General features: G+C 38.3%; 1 protein-coding gene across 2 annotated transcripts in view; it reads right to left on the minus strand.

Annotated features, from left to right (window-relative positions):
- The window catches only part of SOCS5 (suppressor of cytokine signaling 5), a 74807-nt gene that overhangs the window by 4682 nt on the left and 52418 nt on the right, over positions 1-17707 (minus strand). For both annotated transcript variants that reach the window (XM_072856750.1, XM_072856749.1), the window contains one exon: positions 774-865. The gene's annotated coding sequence lies outside the window, so the exon portion shown is untranslated. The remainder of the gene's footprint in view (positions 1-773; positions 866-17707) is intronic.

The raw sequence follows: 17707 nt of genomic DNA on the forward strand, positions 1-17707 counted from the left end.
AGATGCTATAGAGTTCTGTGCATACATAAAAGTGAAATGTGTAAGCAAATGAGCAAGGAACATCTTCCTGATTAAAAAAAAAATATTCCTAAATTTGTTTCTTTTGGAGTTGTCTGGACCAAGCTGGAGGACTGAAGGAGTTCTAAGAGCAGCAGAACTAATAAAGTCAGATCACGTATAGATTTGTAGGAACTATACAACCACCTATCATGCCATTGCAATAATCATAGCTGTTTGTGGTGTCTCAGAATATCCACACTGACCAGGAGGCAGCGTGTGTTTGCTGGCTGCCAGCCTGTCAACACAGTATATATAAGGTTGACTTCTACCCACTTTTCTCTCAAGTTGTACATTTCTTTCTCTTCCTAGTCAGAGATGTTTAAAATTTTGGGGAAGGGAAAAGGAAGAGAGAGCATATAACCTCCATTCCCTTGGGAAATCAGGCTAGCAACAGTACACATCTTTGCGACAACGAATCGGAATTACTTTTCTAACCAGTCATACGCTACTCAGTGGTGTCTTTTACTCTAACATTTCTTGTTATTGCTCTTCCTTTGCACTATTAGTCTAGAATGTCTTTAGAGTGTTAGATGGGTGCAAAGTTCTCTACACTTGCCCAGAAAGCTTCAAGAACAAAGAACAAAGAAATAACAAAACCCCCCACCCACAAACCCCCCACCATACTGGCTTGACAGACTGTACTTTTCAAAAGTCAAATTTAAAAGGTTAACTACTTTTTGTCATACTTAAGAGAATATAGATACCCTTCTTACCCAGAAAAGTACACAAGTCACTGTATCTTGTCTTGATCATATACCTCAACATGAACTTGTTAGATTCCTTCTCTGAGTTGTGGACATGATTACTACAAAAGAGAAAAACAGTATTTTTGTTAGTTGTTGGAATACCTTTTAATTTAGACATTTACAATTAGTCAGTGGTATCAAAGGGATATTTTACTAATTATATCTTAAATGTGTGCATTGAACTGCCTGCTTATTACATATTTTTAATGCATATTAACATAAACAAAAAGCTTCACAGAACTTTTTTCATTAACAACATTTGTCAAATAGAGTCTAGGGGAGGACCCTCAAATGAAGCTTTTGAGAACCAAGAGCGAAGCCACAGCATCTAGATCACTGAAGTGCCAGCACAACGGGCATCCTCAGGCCTGTAAAAATGGTTTCCCCACATTTTGGTCTCAAGTCCAAAGCCGTGGTTCCCAAGTTCTGATTGGCAGTCCTGTCAGATCACCTCATACTGCCACTCCTCCTTGTTTCCAGCTGCTACATCACATCAAAAGGCAGCTAAAAATATACACTTTTCTAATATTACTTTTCCAGGTAAGCAACTGCTGTACTTGCCACAAGGATGTTATATGATTGTGAAGCAAGAGGAATATGAACCATGATTCTAAAAATGGGAAAGTGGAATACAAGACAAGTTCTTTATTAAAAGAGTAGGTCAGCACTTCCCTAAAATAATCCTCATTGTTTTTCAGAAATCCAAGAGGAGCTGAGGGATTTAATATGCTCACACCTCTGTCAGAAGTCTAACAGTAACAGGACAGAGGAGAATAATTTGCTTCTCCACACTAGAACCAGGACAGCAGTAAGAGTTAACAGAAAACATTGGGAAATTACATTAAAGCTTTACATGCAGAACAGAAAAAAAAAATTCAAATACAATGCATATTTACTGGAATAAAAAAACTTGAGCAATCACTAGGTGAATATTAAAAGTTAATGTTCCTAGGCAGAAACTCCAAAGTAATGTCAGAAAAGTACTAAACGTTATTAGTTTCCATTCACCTTGGGAAGCACTAAAATTGCTGAAACGCTTTTAAAGTTAGGCCATACTACTACTATTGAAAGATTCCATAAAAGTAACCTTTCCAGAGAGCAACAGAGTTACACATACAAAATCTAGTACAAAACTAAGATTAAAGTTGCAAAATAACTTTACTTTTGCTTTAACATTTACATCTGTTTCTTTATTCCCCATTACGTTCCTAGCAAGTCTACAAACACAAGACAGTAAAACCTACTATAATTGCTTCAGAGCAAGGTGTTAACAGAGCAAACGAAAGGTAAAGTTCTTAGAATAAGGGCTATACAATTTTCAATAAAGCCTTAAAACATTAGGTCATGCAGGCCTCTGAAGACATGCCTGCTTTCCAAATAAAACCAGTAATGCTGTTTTACTGGGCACAGGTGGCAAAGGGGCTGCACGCTAACCATTTTAACTCATTAAAAATACAAAAAGGACACAGAAGCTTATCTTGACATTTCATGCTTAATGGTACTTAACAGTACCTAACTTTATACATGACTATTATTCCTCAGTTCTGCTCAGAAACATGAACAGTCAATGTACCACCTATCACATCACCATTGCTAGCCAGCTGACACAGCCTGTTGGACAAGCTGCCCGGTGGCTCCAGGAGGGAGTGGTTGCTTTGGGAAACATCCTTCGCTAATGGAAAACAGTTTCTTGAATTTGGGTGACTGTCTCAGTTAAACCTCTCAGCCTTGGGTTAGAATAAAACCTGAGTCATTGGTAAAGTATTTAATATTCAATCTAGTAATTTTAAATTAGTTTAAATCAATGTGCAACAGATGTGTGGTTTCACAGATTTCTTGTGGTAGCGCTAACGTTGACAAAATACAAATTACTGCTGAACTGGCCCTAAAGCCATCCCAGTTTTACAAAGGAGCATTGCTAGTGGTTATTTTAGCCTAAACAGAAAATAAATTTAATTCCACCAAAATCCACAAAGTGAATTCATCAATTTGTAGATTTTCTAAGAAAAAGAAAAGTTATACTAATGTTCCTAAAACAATCTCTTTTCAACCAAAAATTATTTCTATCTGCTTTAAACTGGCATAAGGTATCTTAAAAAAATAACAGGTAGTAAGCACTCTACAGGGATTACAGAAGCAATGAGCAGTAGTATCTTAACACTATATTCCCATTTGCAGTAAATTTAGAGCCATTCAAAGCCATGAAGTTTGCATGAGTGTAGTCTTCAAGTATTCTGAGTGTACAAATGATGAAACTACAAAGACAGCTAGGAAAACCATTTGTGTAATATGATTTAAATAAAGACAACAGTTACAACCTGTTTGTAATCCTGAAATACCACATATTAATAGATTACTGTGAAAACTCAGACCACTCTTTCCAGAAGTGTCACAACATCTAGACAGAGCTTTCCACCTGTGACTTCCGAGGAGGAACATTCAAAGCCAAGGTTGTGCTCTGTCCTAAAGATAATACACTTGTTTCACTCTCACAGTGTTACCCAATTTAAAAATTAGTTGATATGGCAAATTACGTTCAAAATATTAACTCCTAAAAATGTACCATCTTCACAAAAGCTGATACACTGCATAATGTATGACACCTTACAAAATAGGTATAGTATGCTTATTTCAAAAACAAGAATCTACAAGATTGTTTTGGTATTTTCATATGATGATAGCTTCAAAACATTGAAAGGTAACAAGGACAAAACACTGAAGGAAAACAAAACCAGACAATTCTTACCAGTCAAAAAACAATAACCTGAAGGGGGGGGGGGGGGTAGAGGGGCAGCACAGAGAAATCAGTCTCTCTGCTCCTTGCACACCGTTTAATTCAATGCTAGCATGAGGCTACACAGGCAAGCAGGCTAACACATTCAGTGACACTGGTGCACATCACCTTGGACCATGGAGGAGGAAGTAAAAGGAATGGAGGGAGACTACACTTCTATTGGGATTGTTCCTTACTTTAAAATGATTCACTTAGCAGTGACAAGAGACTCCATTATTAAAGACACTTGCTTCCATTAAGGTATGCTTGCTGAAGAGGTTAATGTCCTATTTGCACACTGCCAAATGCCTGCTGTAGGCTACTGCTCCTAGGGATGCACTAACAAAGCTGCTCACATAAGCCCTCCTCAACCTTATTCAGTCAAAATGAATAAGGCTGGCAAACACCTACCAAAAAGTAACCCACTTGAGGAAGGAAGAAAGGGCAATACTAAGGATTACAAAGCAATTTCCTCCCTTCCAATACACATTCCGGAAATAATGAATTACTACTGTAATACTAGAGACAACATTTCTTAAAAAACAAGGAATATGTTGGCTTAAGTGGAACCATGCATTTTTCTACACACACACACAAAAATGTGCTCACTGCAGACAGCTTGAAGAACTGATTTGGAGGGCTGGAAGGAAGAGGTGGCTGTTATTTTTTTAACTAGACAAGGTAAAGGGGCTAAGTGTCTCAAGTGTTCATGAAAGCCTTATTTGGGCAAAGTACTACTGTTTTTTTCCTAGCAGGCTCTGATAATTTGGAAGTGCAGTTGCGTAGGGAGAAGAATCTGAAGGTCTGAACCCCCAAATCAAAACCTGAACCTGCCAAGAAGAGGTAAAGGATACCAAGCTGTAATTCCAACACCACACAAAATTGGCGTAAGTCAGCACTGCAACCAAAAGAAATGGCGTTGGCCTCTTCCTGGCCACCTGTGCTGGTGCAGGAGGTGGTCTGTACACCTTATGGCTGCTCAGTCAACCAGCTCAAGGAACTGATCCAGACTAAAATGAATTCTCAGAAAAAGTCTCAATCATGTACTCCATCTGGTTTATGACTTCTGTATAAACATTCATGTTAACACAAGGGAGGAGTGGATGAGGAGGGAGGAAGCAGCAGCCAGAGCAAGACTGCTCCCTTCCACAGCAACAATGATTTGTTCTGCTCACGATATTAAGACCTTAGATGGCTACTTTGAAGAGAAATCTCAATTTGAAGCCTATATCTTAATCAACTGTGGGGCTCAGGCTGCAAAGAGAGAGATTAGGACTCTATTTAAGCTGCTGCTTTGAACATTCACATTGAAAGTTCAGCCACTGAAAACATTTACTTCAAAAATAAAATGCTGAGTTGGCTTGATGCGTCCTGCTAAAACACAGGGAAAGCTACGAGTTTCAAGGACTTAAGCTGGCAGACTGTCAAGTCAAAGAAAAATAATGATATTTTGCCATTGTTCCAACCTGAAAGTAAGAAGTAATCTCCTCCCTCTCCTTGGTGCAGATTCACAATGAGCAAAAAGCAGTCTTAGCTTGGATAGCTGATGTTCTACCAGTTTCTTTCCAAGCAGCTACACATTGGTAACTTCAAAATATCTTGGAACGATATTTTTTGAAGTGAACAGTGGGATACATCCTTGTAGCCCCTTACTAGGCTTTGGGGTTCAAAAAGGACAATGTCAGGACTACATGAAAATTCTGTACAGTTGCCATCGATTTCTTTTCTGTTCAGAAAATCTAAAATTTCTGGAACAGAAAAACCATCAATGGAAGAACAGAACGTGAACAACACTGAACCAAAAATAAAGAGACAGTTGTTTCTGAAGTACTCTTTTCCCTATATTTACACAAGTCTAGTGGATACTAATACAACCATCATGAACAAAGCTAGTATTTCTAATTATATAAGGATCACAGAACTACACATAGCAAGCATAAGTTTCAGATATTAATACAGAAATAATGCTGTACAGATCTACTGAGAACTCCACATACTGGTGGATATCTATGGTAGAAGCTCTGCAAGTTCAAGACAATGATGCATATTAATTCAAAGTAAAGACACCCTCAAATCATTTAGGCAGTATCCTGATGGCCACTCATCATAACATGTAAATCCACACAAACAACATTAAAGAGAAGCAGTTTCCTTTAAAGTACCTCCACACACCCTAAGCAGGCAACTCATAACTTCACTTTATCATCTGAAAAAGAAAAAGCATTAAGTTAGCAAAGTAAGGTACCCACTATGGAAGAGAACTCTAGGTGACTCGCTGAAATAATGTTTTCTGTACTGCTATGTTTAACTCTCCTCAAACAGAAGCTGCCAATATACTTTTTTAAATTCACGTGGGCAGAATAAATGGTTCCAGTCAGTGTTCAAGTTAAGTACGGCAGCCCTCTTGATGACCTCTGCAAAAGCTGTAAGTACACTGAGGAAAAAGTTATGGAGCTCTCCCCTAGCAGAGCAGAATTCATTTCTACTTTTAAGAACACTAATGAAGCATATCCTTCTCTATCAAGTTCTACAATATAAATAGGTCTCAAATTGATATAGAGAGTGATGTAATGGTTATTTGTATGTAATTCTTGGGAGTTCTGAGTTAAGGAAAAGCATACCTTAATAGCTATGCCTCACTAAAAGCAAAGGAAATTGGAAGAAAAGTTGAAAAGATGGGTCAATCATATCCCACATCCTTGACTAGCTCAGTAGAAACACCCAATTTAAGATATTCTGTAAAGAAAGCATTTAATTCAATTGCAAATTGGCTATTTTGCGAACAGATAGTTCCTCTGTTGTGGGATCAATATATACTGTTTTAACAGTCATATTTCTTCTCACTACATTTTTCAAAACCTCAATGGCCTGCCTAATGTCTCTCCCTCACCATAGTACCCTTGCCCCCCACCAGCTTACAAGCATCTCCTTTACACACAGAGCTCTTCTCACGCACCCAGCTACTTTCCATGTTTCCTTTCTATGTGACCAAGCAAAAGATCATATTCTCCAATACAAACCAGCTAGCTACCATCTATTAAACTGATAAAAACAAAGTTCTACTTGTCTTTCTCTAGCGATGTATCTACAATGGTAACTACATAGGAAAAAGCAGTATTGCTATTCATGCAATTTGCAAGACACATTAAAAAAGCCACCCTTCTTTCAAATGAGTGAAATGGACCCAAAAGTTCAAAAGTTTCTAGAACCACAACAACTGAGAAGAGCGACAGCCTAAGCTGTGATTTCTTAGGAACTAATAAATTAGTGTTAATCTGAAGACTAAATATTGCTACACACACTTAAAAATCTCTTGCACTACGAGTTGTTCAGTTCATAAATTTGCCATTTCTGATGGAAACAAAAAACCCACTAAAGTTTTATGGATAGCATCTGAATTTTTTGTTCACTGCTAACATTACTGAAGCAAAGCACTCGATAGTAGCAAGGTCATACGCACATGTAAAAGACAAGAAAACTCAGGAAAATCCCACAATTACGAATGAGCTTCTCTTTGCAGCAACATAAATTACTTGAAATGTTTAAAAATATGAAACATTTAATTATAATTTGTAGTACAACTATATTAAAGGATGACCTGTAAATTGCTCAAACTCCCTTGTGCCACTGCAATACTGAAGAGAGATTAAACTTCAAGCTACTGGGGAGAAAACTGCTGGATCAGCCTGGTGTCTTATCCAGCTATAGCTATGCTCTACAGGAAGTGGAAGGTGGCCTGGGATGGACAGTTCTGATAGCATCCACAAATTTATAAAGTGACCTTCATAATGACTTAACTCCCAACTTACATTCTTTCATGCCAGAAGTTTGACAAGTAAACTCCATCACTATAGCGCTGCTGTCAATCTTAGATCAGTTTCTGTATAAAACATGTTTTCATAAAATAGAAGCATATTTGAATAACTGCAGAATGAGACCAGGGGATTTAACCTGCAAAATATTTGGCAAACAAGGAGTTAAAAGCCTGCCTAAGACTACCCCACAGCTGCTGTCAGCAGTCAGGCTTGTCAAGAGAAGCTCTGGGCTGTCTTGACAAGACTAATTGGCAGCAAGCACCTGGTTCCCTAGGCTGGACCGGGGTAGGTAAAAGAATATAAACCCTGCAAAGAAGAAGGAGAAGAAGCTGGAAGGCTGCCAGTAGGTCTAGCCTGTTTCATGTTTTCACTTTGTTCCACAGGCAACTTTATCCTGGACTATATCCAGTTAGAGCTATCAGAAACATTTTTTCTGCAACTTTCCAGCTGAAAGGAACCCATGCTTTATGGTTCTGTACCTGCGAGCTCTGGCACTGAGCGTCCACCAAAAGCCTTGCTGTGCAGGGTCATGCAGCGGCACAGCCAACTGCAACATCAATGCTATTATTAAACTGTAGCAGAATTGAAATGTTGGTTTTCAAATGCCACCAAAAATTAACTAAAGGCATTCTTATAACTTTAAAATTACAGACTAACATGCCAGAAAATCAAAACTAAGACTGTCCTGGATATTCTATATATTAGACATATAAAGCATGTGCAATGACAGTTTATGATATATAGCAAATTACAGTGCATCTTTAAGGAAAAGGAAAAAAGTAAAAAAAACAACCCAAAAGCAAACAAAACCCAACAAAAAATCAAAACAAAAAACCCCACAGCATTCTGGAAACTAGCTAAAAGTAAACTGCACTAACTACTTCAAGCGGGCTTCCAAAAGTATGAAAAGACACTTAGAACATATTTTGACCTCTACTAGGAATCATGATTTCAGTGAATTTGAAGCTTTCTGAAATTCTACCCTTTGTTTTTTCACAATATTAAAATTCAAGTAAAAAAATTTAAAGCACTAGCCTTGCAGGTTCAGCCCTGAGATAGGAAGATTTTTCCTAGGAGTAAGGGAAAAAACGTATCAATTTGTTAGCAGAGTTTCATATTATTGAACCAAGTGTCTAATTATATATACAGACACATACAAACTATAAATATTAGTATAGAGAAAATATATGCATCAATATATTTCAGATTTTAATTTTTTTGTGCAAGACAGTTTAAGTATAAATACTGAAAAGTCAGAACTAAATTTCTTTAAAGCAAAGTGCTCAGTAGAGACTGTATCTATGCCTCTGCCAAGTTTCACGTTTTAGGCATTTTACTTTTAGCTTGCTAGTCAAGAATTCCAACAATGTACAGTAGCACAAATATTTCCATAACTTAAATAACTGGAGATTTAGAAGTGTTAAAAGGAAAAGTCAGTACTCATACATAGTCTCTGTACAAACAACATTTCAGTCAGAAAGTGTTAATGCAGAATTATGGAGTTTGTGAAATCAAGAGGCTGTAATGGAACCGCTTGATAATCACACCACTGGTATCACTAGAACAAACCCACCCTAACAGCCATGGAGCATGCTGCTCTGTTTTTAATTGAACATATTATATAAACAATTGCACCGTTCCTCTAATTGATAGTGATGTTAAACAGTATTAATACAAAGATCCATTAGCAATCTTTAAACGGAAAAAACTCAGTGTAATGAGATTATAAATTACTAAGTTTAGAGTTACTGCTCTAACAACAAAAGGTTCTCAGAGTGACAGCACAGCAAAGAAGCCAACTCTTTGCAAAACCTGTTCTCCTTTTGTATTCTGCACCTTTACACAAAGACGACTAATGAGTAAATGTAGAGGCTCTCTTGGTCTGTGCTCATGAGCAAGGAGACTTCCATGTTTTTAAATGGAATGCCCATGATTCAAAACATAGTATTAGGATGTACCATAAAAGCTTCAAGCAAAAAAATCTAACCCTTCACGTTGCCAAAAATGTAAGACTATCACTATATGCACAGGATAAGCATCAGAGAGACTGAACAATCATTGATAAAAAAAAAAGTCAGGTCTGTCTTTCCTCTTAAGAGCATCTATTGCCTCAATCCATTACAACGGAGGTGTTAACTAGATCATTATGTTACTATTTTATCTTTAGGGAGCTGGATCCTATTGCATAGTGAGATGCAAAGAAGGTGATACTATTTGTCAAGATGTGGGTACATCTTTCTTCTTGGCCTTACATAATGCAATCAGTTACATCAAAACTATTTGAATGAAATGCTTATTCTAGCAGAGAAACACCTGTGTATGTTAAGTAAGTGAGCCCCCACAGGATGAGAATTTTCTAAGAAAAATGTACGTGTTTGGTTAGCTCCTAAATTCTTCTGAAAGTAAAATATATAAATGCTTTGCCTTTTGATGTCATCTACCTAATCCTAAAGCTGACTCCAGTTTTCACTAAGGATTGTTGCACCAAGACCTAGTCATAGACCAATAACCCACTGGTTAGCTAATGTGCATTCCTATTAATCAACAGGAAAATGGCTTATCTGAAAAAGGCAACTCACTAACCTGTGATACCACTCTAATACCCAACACACACCACAACTCATTCAGTAGTGGAAAGCTGCTAAGTATCTATGGACTCCTGTCTGATACGGGTAAGTATAAGTTACAGGCTGCAGGAACTCCAAGAAGATGCAGCAAAGGAACGGACTAGAAAATGAATCTTTACAACAGCACTACCAGCTGCACAAGACTAATAAAACTAATAATCCTCTTTTGCACCTAATCAGATCTATGAAAGCAAAGATTCAGCTGTATGAATGGCATAAGAGACTCAATTTCATGCACAAAGAGTTTGCAGCACCACATAAAACTGACCAAACCTAAATGAGACAATGATTACTGGATGATGAACTTGTCAGAGAGCAGGTATTTAAAACAAAACAACAATCACCACCGCACACACACACACAATAAAACAAACCCCAAAACACAGAGACAAAGTGAGTGATTGATGCTATTTCACCATATCAGCTTGAGATGATAATTTACCATCCCCTGCATGAAAGGAACAAAAGAGTACAGGGCTTTCCAAGTTGTTTCTCGTTAACAGAATTTAGCCATAGCCAGGGCATCCTAAGGGTCCATGATAACTAACCTACCATTGGTTTGCTGCTATTAAAAAGGGATATTCCTGCTTCCTTCCCATCTCTTTGCCTCAGTTCCAACATTCATCTGACCTCTATTTTCACTATAAGCTAATTAATTAAAGCATCAGACAGACAAACAGCACTTCAGCTAGGAAAAAGACGACAGAAGAGACAAGTGACAGTGTGAGGGTAGGAGAAGCTTCAGGGTCTTAAGCAAAGAGAGAAAGAGAGAAGAACCATCTCTACCAGCAGCAGTGAGCTGTTAACACCGGTTTAGTCATTTCTGTGAAACCCCACTCCTTAATGTTAAACCAGATTCTCCTCATACCAGGAAACATGTTTTATTAAATGTAAGTCATAATTGTGCAGCACAAAGATAAAATGAAGCCTTGAGACTAAGACTCATCTAGAAAAATACTATACATTTAAGAAGATCCAGGAGCTGTAACACTGTTAACAGGAAAAACTATTAACATAAAAATACAAGAACTATTCCTCTTCATTTTTTCAAAAAGATAGTTCAACTGTTACTTAAAATACCAGACAACCTACATAAACATTTTCAAGAAGACATGCACAACCTGTTCAATAAATGATTTCAGGAACCTATGACCCTTAAGTATCCTCCATGATGAAAAAAAAATTGATTCTTGATGTAGAAATATAAGTTTCCTCAATTTATCGTTAGGAGGCATGTGGCAGTTTCCACATCTAGCTACTGGCACATAGTGGCCAGGAGCTCCTGATGGAAAACATGCACAGTGATCACAAGAATAAGAATTCCAAATTCTCATTCGTAGATGAAAACAAAGAAATTTTATTGAGATACCCATGATTAGCCACAGCTTGAGCACCCCCCCAACCATTAGGTAAAGCTGAAGGGTTTGAATAACTAAAACCAGTTGTGCAACTTCACACAGATCTCAAACTCTTTCGCTATAGATTGGCGGGAGTCTACCAGTCAGGTGGGGGGGAAGAAGAGGAAAACCAGAGAACACTGTCTAGCGTTTGACTGCAAATTTCTGATAGCACTGGCATCAGTGGCACATAGGCATATAGGACTAACCTGTAGGTAACTTAAAATCCATCATGATTTGAAGAAAAATGAAGATTTACCTTCATAAGAGTTCTGATAAGCTGCCAGACTGCAACATCTTTCAGCAAAATCTGTCTGTTCTCTCCTATACTGAACGAACATGGAAAAGAAACTCCTGCTCAACCAGGTCCTAACTTCCTGTGACGTTCACACTGCCGCAGCGGGCTCTGCTGCTAGTTCAGAGGAAGGACAGCAATAAGACTCAGTGAAGGTTATCTCACACAACTTCAAGTGTCTACATAATTGACATGGATTTTGCTACAGGGGAAATGCATTAAAAAAAGGTACTTTAAGCTGTACAATGTCAATAGGCAAGGCCATCTTTCTTAAAGCTTGAACTAGCCACCTCAAAAGCAGCAGAGAAATTCAGCCTACTTGGTGGGCTTGAAGTCTTCTTCCAACAAGAGGGACATGCCTTTGAAAACTTTTTTTTCCTTTTTTTTTTTTTTTTTTTTTACAATTTATTTATTACCATCACCTAATGCTCCCGATTATCAGACCACATTCAGTGGCTTTCTGTAGCTTTCTGATTTGGTCTGAATTTTATAGGCCAAGTAGCTACCTAAAATAGTTCTTCAAAGTTGAAGTTGTAGGAAAAATGTCCAAAAAAGTTACATTTCTGCTGTCTTAAACAAAACACACCTCCTCATCTTATAAATTCAGGAAGCGTGGACTTCGTGTGGAACATCTTCTGCTATCCTTATGGAAGCACAGCCAAACTTGGTCCAGTTTGGAACTCCCGAAGAAAAAAACCTTTAGGTTCATTGTCTCAGTAGTCTTTCCAGATTTTATCTGTTAAGGTCTCTAAAGAGTCAGATTGAGCTTTTTTGGACGACTGTCACAGCAATCAGTACTGACCAAACACGCATACCCTATTGTACGAAGTGATTGAGTACGCTCCCTACAACCCACAGTTACACATTAGTATGAAGAGTGGCATCCTTGGTATGCTCAGAAGTAACATACCTGTTTGTATACAGGAGAAGCCAAGCTTTAGCCCAGTATGGATACCTCACCTTCTCTAAAAAAAAGTCTTAACACAGTCAAACTCACAGTCAAGAGTACAGGTGTTGGTAGGAGTCTGGAGATATTGGGGAGCTGATGGGACAGGAAAGGAGGAGGAACGAGTGCATGATTCTGGAGCTGATGTGTGCCAGGGCTGTCTCAGAGATTTCCCACCTGGCTTTGTGCCCTAAGACCCCTCTCAACCCCCCAATTAACTTGGGACAATTCTGGTTCCCAGGCTCTGCACAGCTTACTGCAGTTCAGAGATGTACTTGAAAATAAAATCCTGCTGAGCACACAGAGTGCAGACAGTCCCCAGGGAATTCCACAAGAAAACATTGCCATGTCCAGATCACAATTTTTCCAAAAGAGAATTGGCTCAATTTTGGCAGATTTTCATATAAAATTAAAACATTACATCTCAGCCAGAGGTCACCCACTGACAAATTTCAAGTACATGTTCCAGTTCACAGGTGCACTACAGTATTTCAAAGAAGAGACTGCCATAAAAAAAGGCACTATTATTCTAGTTTTGTTTCTGAAAACTGATGAAGAATTTTGGCTGAAAGCTTTAAACAAAATTAAACTCAAGGCAAAGAAAAGGCATAAAGTATTTCAGTCCAAAAGATTAGAGTTCAGCAAAGTTATAAACAACTGAATACAGCATCTCTTAAAAATTTTCTAACACTTCCTATTATCTATGGAGGTAAGAGATGAAGGAAGAACACCAATGGGAACAATGACTCATGTGTGAACTCCCATTCTCTCTTATGCAGCAAAGCATTTCACTACAGAAGTTTACAGCTGCGCAACAAAATAGGACACTTTGTCAATGATACGGAATCACAACTATTGAAATTGTCCGTTAAGAGTTTGCAAAACAATGGGTGAACAATTAGACACTTTGAGCTATTGTGTAATGGACAACATCAGGTTCAGTGAAATGACAGAGCAGGATGATCCAGCAAACAGAAATAAAACATAAAACCATCTTCCTCTCTAAAAATTCCAACTATTTGTTTACTCATTGATATCAGGTAACATCAACACTCTATGCCATCTTGTTTTCTCCAGAGAACATTGTATGAACGGCAAATCAGAGTGACCTTTGCAACCCTCAGAGACATTACACTGAATTGGAAGACTTAACAGCCTTCATCTTGTACAATGGTACACTCCATCCTAAGAGTACTGAGTGGAGGCAGCGAGCAAGACAGTGAAGCAACATGGACATATATAGAAGACAATATTCTCTTATGTTATTACAGAAAATGGAGGACTTTTAGACCCACAGTAAGCAGGAGCTAAAGTCCACAAGGACCAGGTAAGACCCCTCAAAGAGTCTGAAAAGAGGAAAAATCCCACCTCAACAGTAAGAAAACACAATGACCAGGAGAGGTTTTTCTTCACTCTTCTTACTATCTTCCAAGCAGTCCTAGACATCCTATTTAATCTCAAATCATATATAAATAAAAACAAAGCCAGCCATGGCCACTAACTCTTTACTTCCAGTTACCATTCCTCAACTTCCAGTATGGGCAATTTAAAGCTATTTGAAGTACCATGAGAAGAGCACTACACGCAGCCAGCCTAAAACTGGAGTACCTTTGAATATAGCTACACCTGGTCCAAAGTTATACCTTTGTCTAAATACTAGTTGTTGGGGGGGGGGGGAGGGAGAGGGGTTAGTTTGTTTGGTTTATAGAATAGACTATTTCAGTTGGAAGGGACCTACAACAATCATCTAGTCCAACAGCCTGACCAATTCAGGGCTGACCAAAAGTTAAAGCATGTTATTAAGGGCATTGTCCAAATGCCTCTTAAACACTGACAGGCTTGGGGCATTGACCACGTCTCTAGGAAGAGTGTTCCAGTGTTTGACCACCCTCTCAGTAAAGAAATGCTTCCTAACGTCCAGTATAAACCTCCCCGGCACAGCTTTGAACCATTCCCCACACGTCCTACCACTGGATCCCAGGGAGAAGAGATCAACATCTCCCTCTCCACTTCCCCTCCTCAGGAAGCTGTAGAGAGCAATGAGGTCGCCCCTCAGCCTCCTTTTGTCCAAACTAGACAAGCCCAAAGTCCTTTACTGCTCCTCGTAGGATATTCCTTCCAGCCCTTTCACCAGCTTTGTTGCCCTCCTCTAGACACATTCAAGGACTTTAACATGTTCCCCCAACAGACTTCCATGGTCATATGTCCTTTCTACCCGATGAGAGAGGAGAAAAATGCAAAAGCAGCAATAATTCTTCTAACAGCACCACCTGTTGGCACTACATTACAGCCCAGGGATCGCACACAAGTTTGGTATCACCACCACCAGCAGTTGTGCTACTACTGACATGCCGCAAGCTTCAGCTCTGCGGACTCCACACACACAGAACTTGATTTCACCTCCCTCTCCCTCACTTTGATACACTACTTTGCTGCTGCTCCTCACCAAGTAGGCTCAAGTCTATCTTCTTTCTGTGCACTCCCATACGACAACCAAAGTGCATGAATACACAGTTTACTCCTATTTAATTTCTGCACAAATAGGATAGGTATGCTTGCAAAGCCTTTTGAGTAGCAATTTTGTACATGCATTTGAGCCCCAGGCTTAGCTCCTGCATAGAGGCATTTAATTACCTATGCTGCCTCGAATGTTGAAGTACAATCAATTCCCATTACAGCTAAATACATGGTTCAATTCCAAAATTAGTAAAAAGATTATAAAATACACATGCAAAGCTAAATGAGTAGGAAACAAGGATCAGAAGCACTGGATTCATCTATGCTTAAGGGATTTGCAAATGGTGCTGTATTGGTAGACCTACCTAGTAAGATTTTGTAACAGAGAGGTAGCTTTGTACATTGACATTCTTCTCCTGATTTGGCTTCCATCACTGTCCCAAATCAAAGACCAGAATTTTTCCCAACATAGCTGTAACACCACCATAGCTCCTGCTATACACAAGCCATGAGGGTTTCTGACAGCACAGTAGTGACAGCTAAGATCAAGACTACTTTTCCATGCTAATAACAAGCTCAGCTACGTTTGCGAAGTGTTTCCCTCTAGATCATTCCTTATACCAGTACTATGGTGTTTTTATAAAAGAAAAGTGCATACTGAGCATTAGGAAAACTTACAGTGATTAATGAAACCACAGAACTAAAATATCCTTCAGAAGAGAGGCATCAGCTGAATACTATCACACACTATTCAATGACTAAAGTACGTCATCCTGCTGCCGCAGAGCACCACCGTTGCCTCCTCAGCCCCTCCAGGACACTAAAGGAATGCGCATAAACTAGCAAGGCAGAAGAGAAGAAATTCTGTTAGGTATGTCATCCGTGATGTTAGCATATTCTTAAATCAACAACTGTTAACATACTGTCCTCTCTGAATTCAGCGTAACTTGAAAAAAGACAGGGTACCATGCTTTAGAGATTACAACCTCACTGTTGGCAGGAAGCTTGAAGGCAGTAGGCTTTAAAAATGCCTCGACATTGACTTGTTTCTAAGAGTGAAAATTAAAAAAAATCCACAAAATTGCTATCTATTTTACAAGTAAGCTGTACCCCAATAACTTTCTCACTAAATCAAATCAGGTTTATACTTCCTTGAGCAACAGCTCACAGTAGATCTACAAATTACCTAGGTAAGAGTTTTGAAAACCTTACTAGCACCTAATCCTATGTTTGCCTTTGGCAGAAAAAAGTTTTTGACTCATTTTTATGTTCAATTAATCCACAGTCACATTCTTCATAGAAAGACTGCTGGAAAAAACTCAACTTGCTGGAAACAGTAATTACTGACCCTCTTCAAGTCAGCCAAAATTAAATTGCAAAGTAGGTTTTTTGGCATTAGAGCTATAACTTAATGGTACAAAGAAAAGCAAGTTCGTGAGTAACAGAAGAAACCAAGCTCAACATTTGTGAGAACTCAGAAAATAAGACACAAGAGGTGAGTTTACAGGAAAAAATTGAGAATGGACCCCGAACAAGACTAGCCTCTTTCTAGATTTGTACTGCATAACAAAAAGGGCAAAACTATTTCTTTGCACATCTTTGCTGTATCAAACTTTCGACAAAGCATTCATATTTAAAAAGAGGAATATAATTTTATCAAATTTCATAGCAACAAACAAATTGTAAACTACAGCTGTATGGCATTTTATATCCTTACATAACAATATTATCTTTTCTCCACAATTTTCAGGTCTCCTTTACTCACTGCTCTCTGGGATTATGAAGAAAGAAAAAAAAAATCTTAGTGCCTCTGTATTTCTCGGGAAAACAGAAAACGCCATTGCTGGTGTCACATTAAGAAACTTGTATGAAGTTATACATGCCTCTGTCAATGAAACTGGCAAATCAAGATTCTTTTCACTTATTACAGGCTTTAAAGCAAGTACAGGGATGACATTGCTCAACTGTGCATAGATATGCTATTAGTATGCCATGTTAACTTTACTAGTGTTGAGATGATTGGCTTATCATGGTACAAAATTGATTCATCTCTCATATTTGACTAAAGTTTAAAAAATATTCTAGAATTCATGGGCTATGTAGATCTTTTGCAGTCTTTGTTTCCACTGCTACCGAGTCAAAATAAGGGAATTATTTGCATAACTGAAACAAAAAGTGGTTTCATAACATGATAATTTTTGAGCCCGTAAGCAAGAACTTACAGGACTAAGACCAAAGTCATTTATATCTTAGGAACCACTTACAAAATAGGTATAACTGCAAATCTTCAGCTTATCTATTGTCATCTATGATGCTCAGGGAGAGTATTTTCTACCCAAATAAACCAACTGTATTGCTGAAAACAGGGCTGTAAAGTTCCTCTGGAGCTCACTATCAACAAGGATTTCCAAATATCAGTTAAATATAGATAGTCTCAAAAAGGCAACTGATGATACATTACTATGCTAATTTTTTCCATTCTTAAAATTCTGATCAAAACTACTTGCAAAAAAAGCCAAACAGCACTCACCAAAAAAGTACAACAGTGATCGACAGATGTGGGGAAGGGATGAACCAAACAACGCACAAAA

The sequence above is a fragment of the Ciconia boyciana genome, chromosome 3 (genome assembly GCF_034638445.1).
Source record: "Ciconia boyciana chromosome 3, ASM3463844v1, whole genome shotgun sequence".
Lineage (NCBI taxonomy): Eukaryota > Metazoa > Chordata > Aves > Ciconiiformes > Ciconiidae > Ciconia > Ciconia boyciana.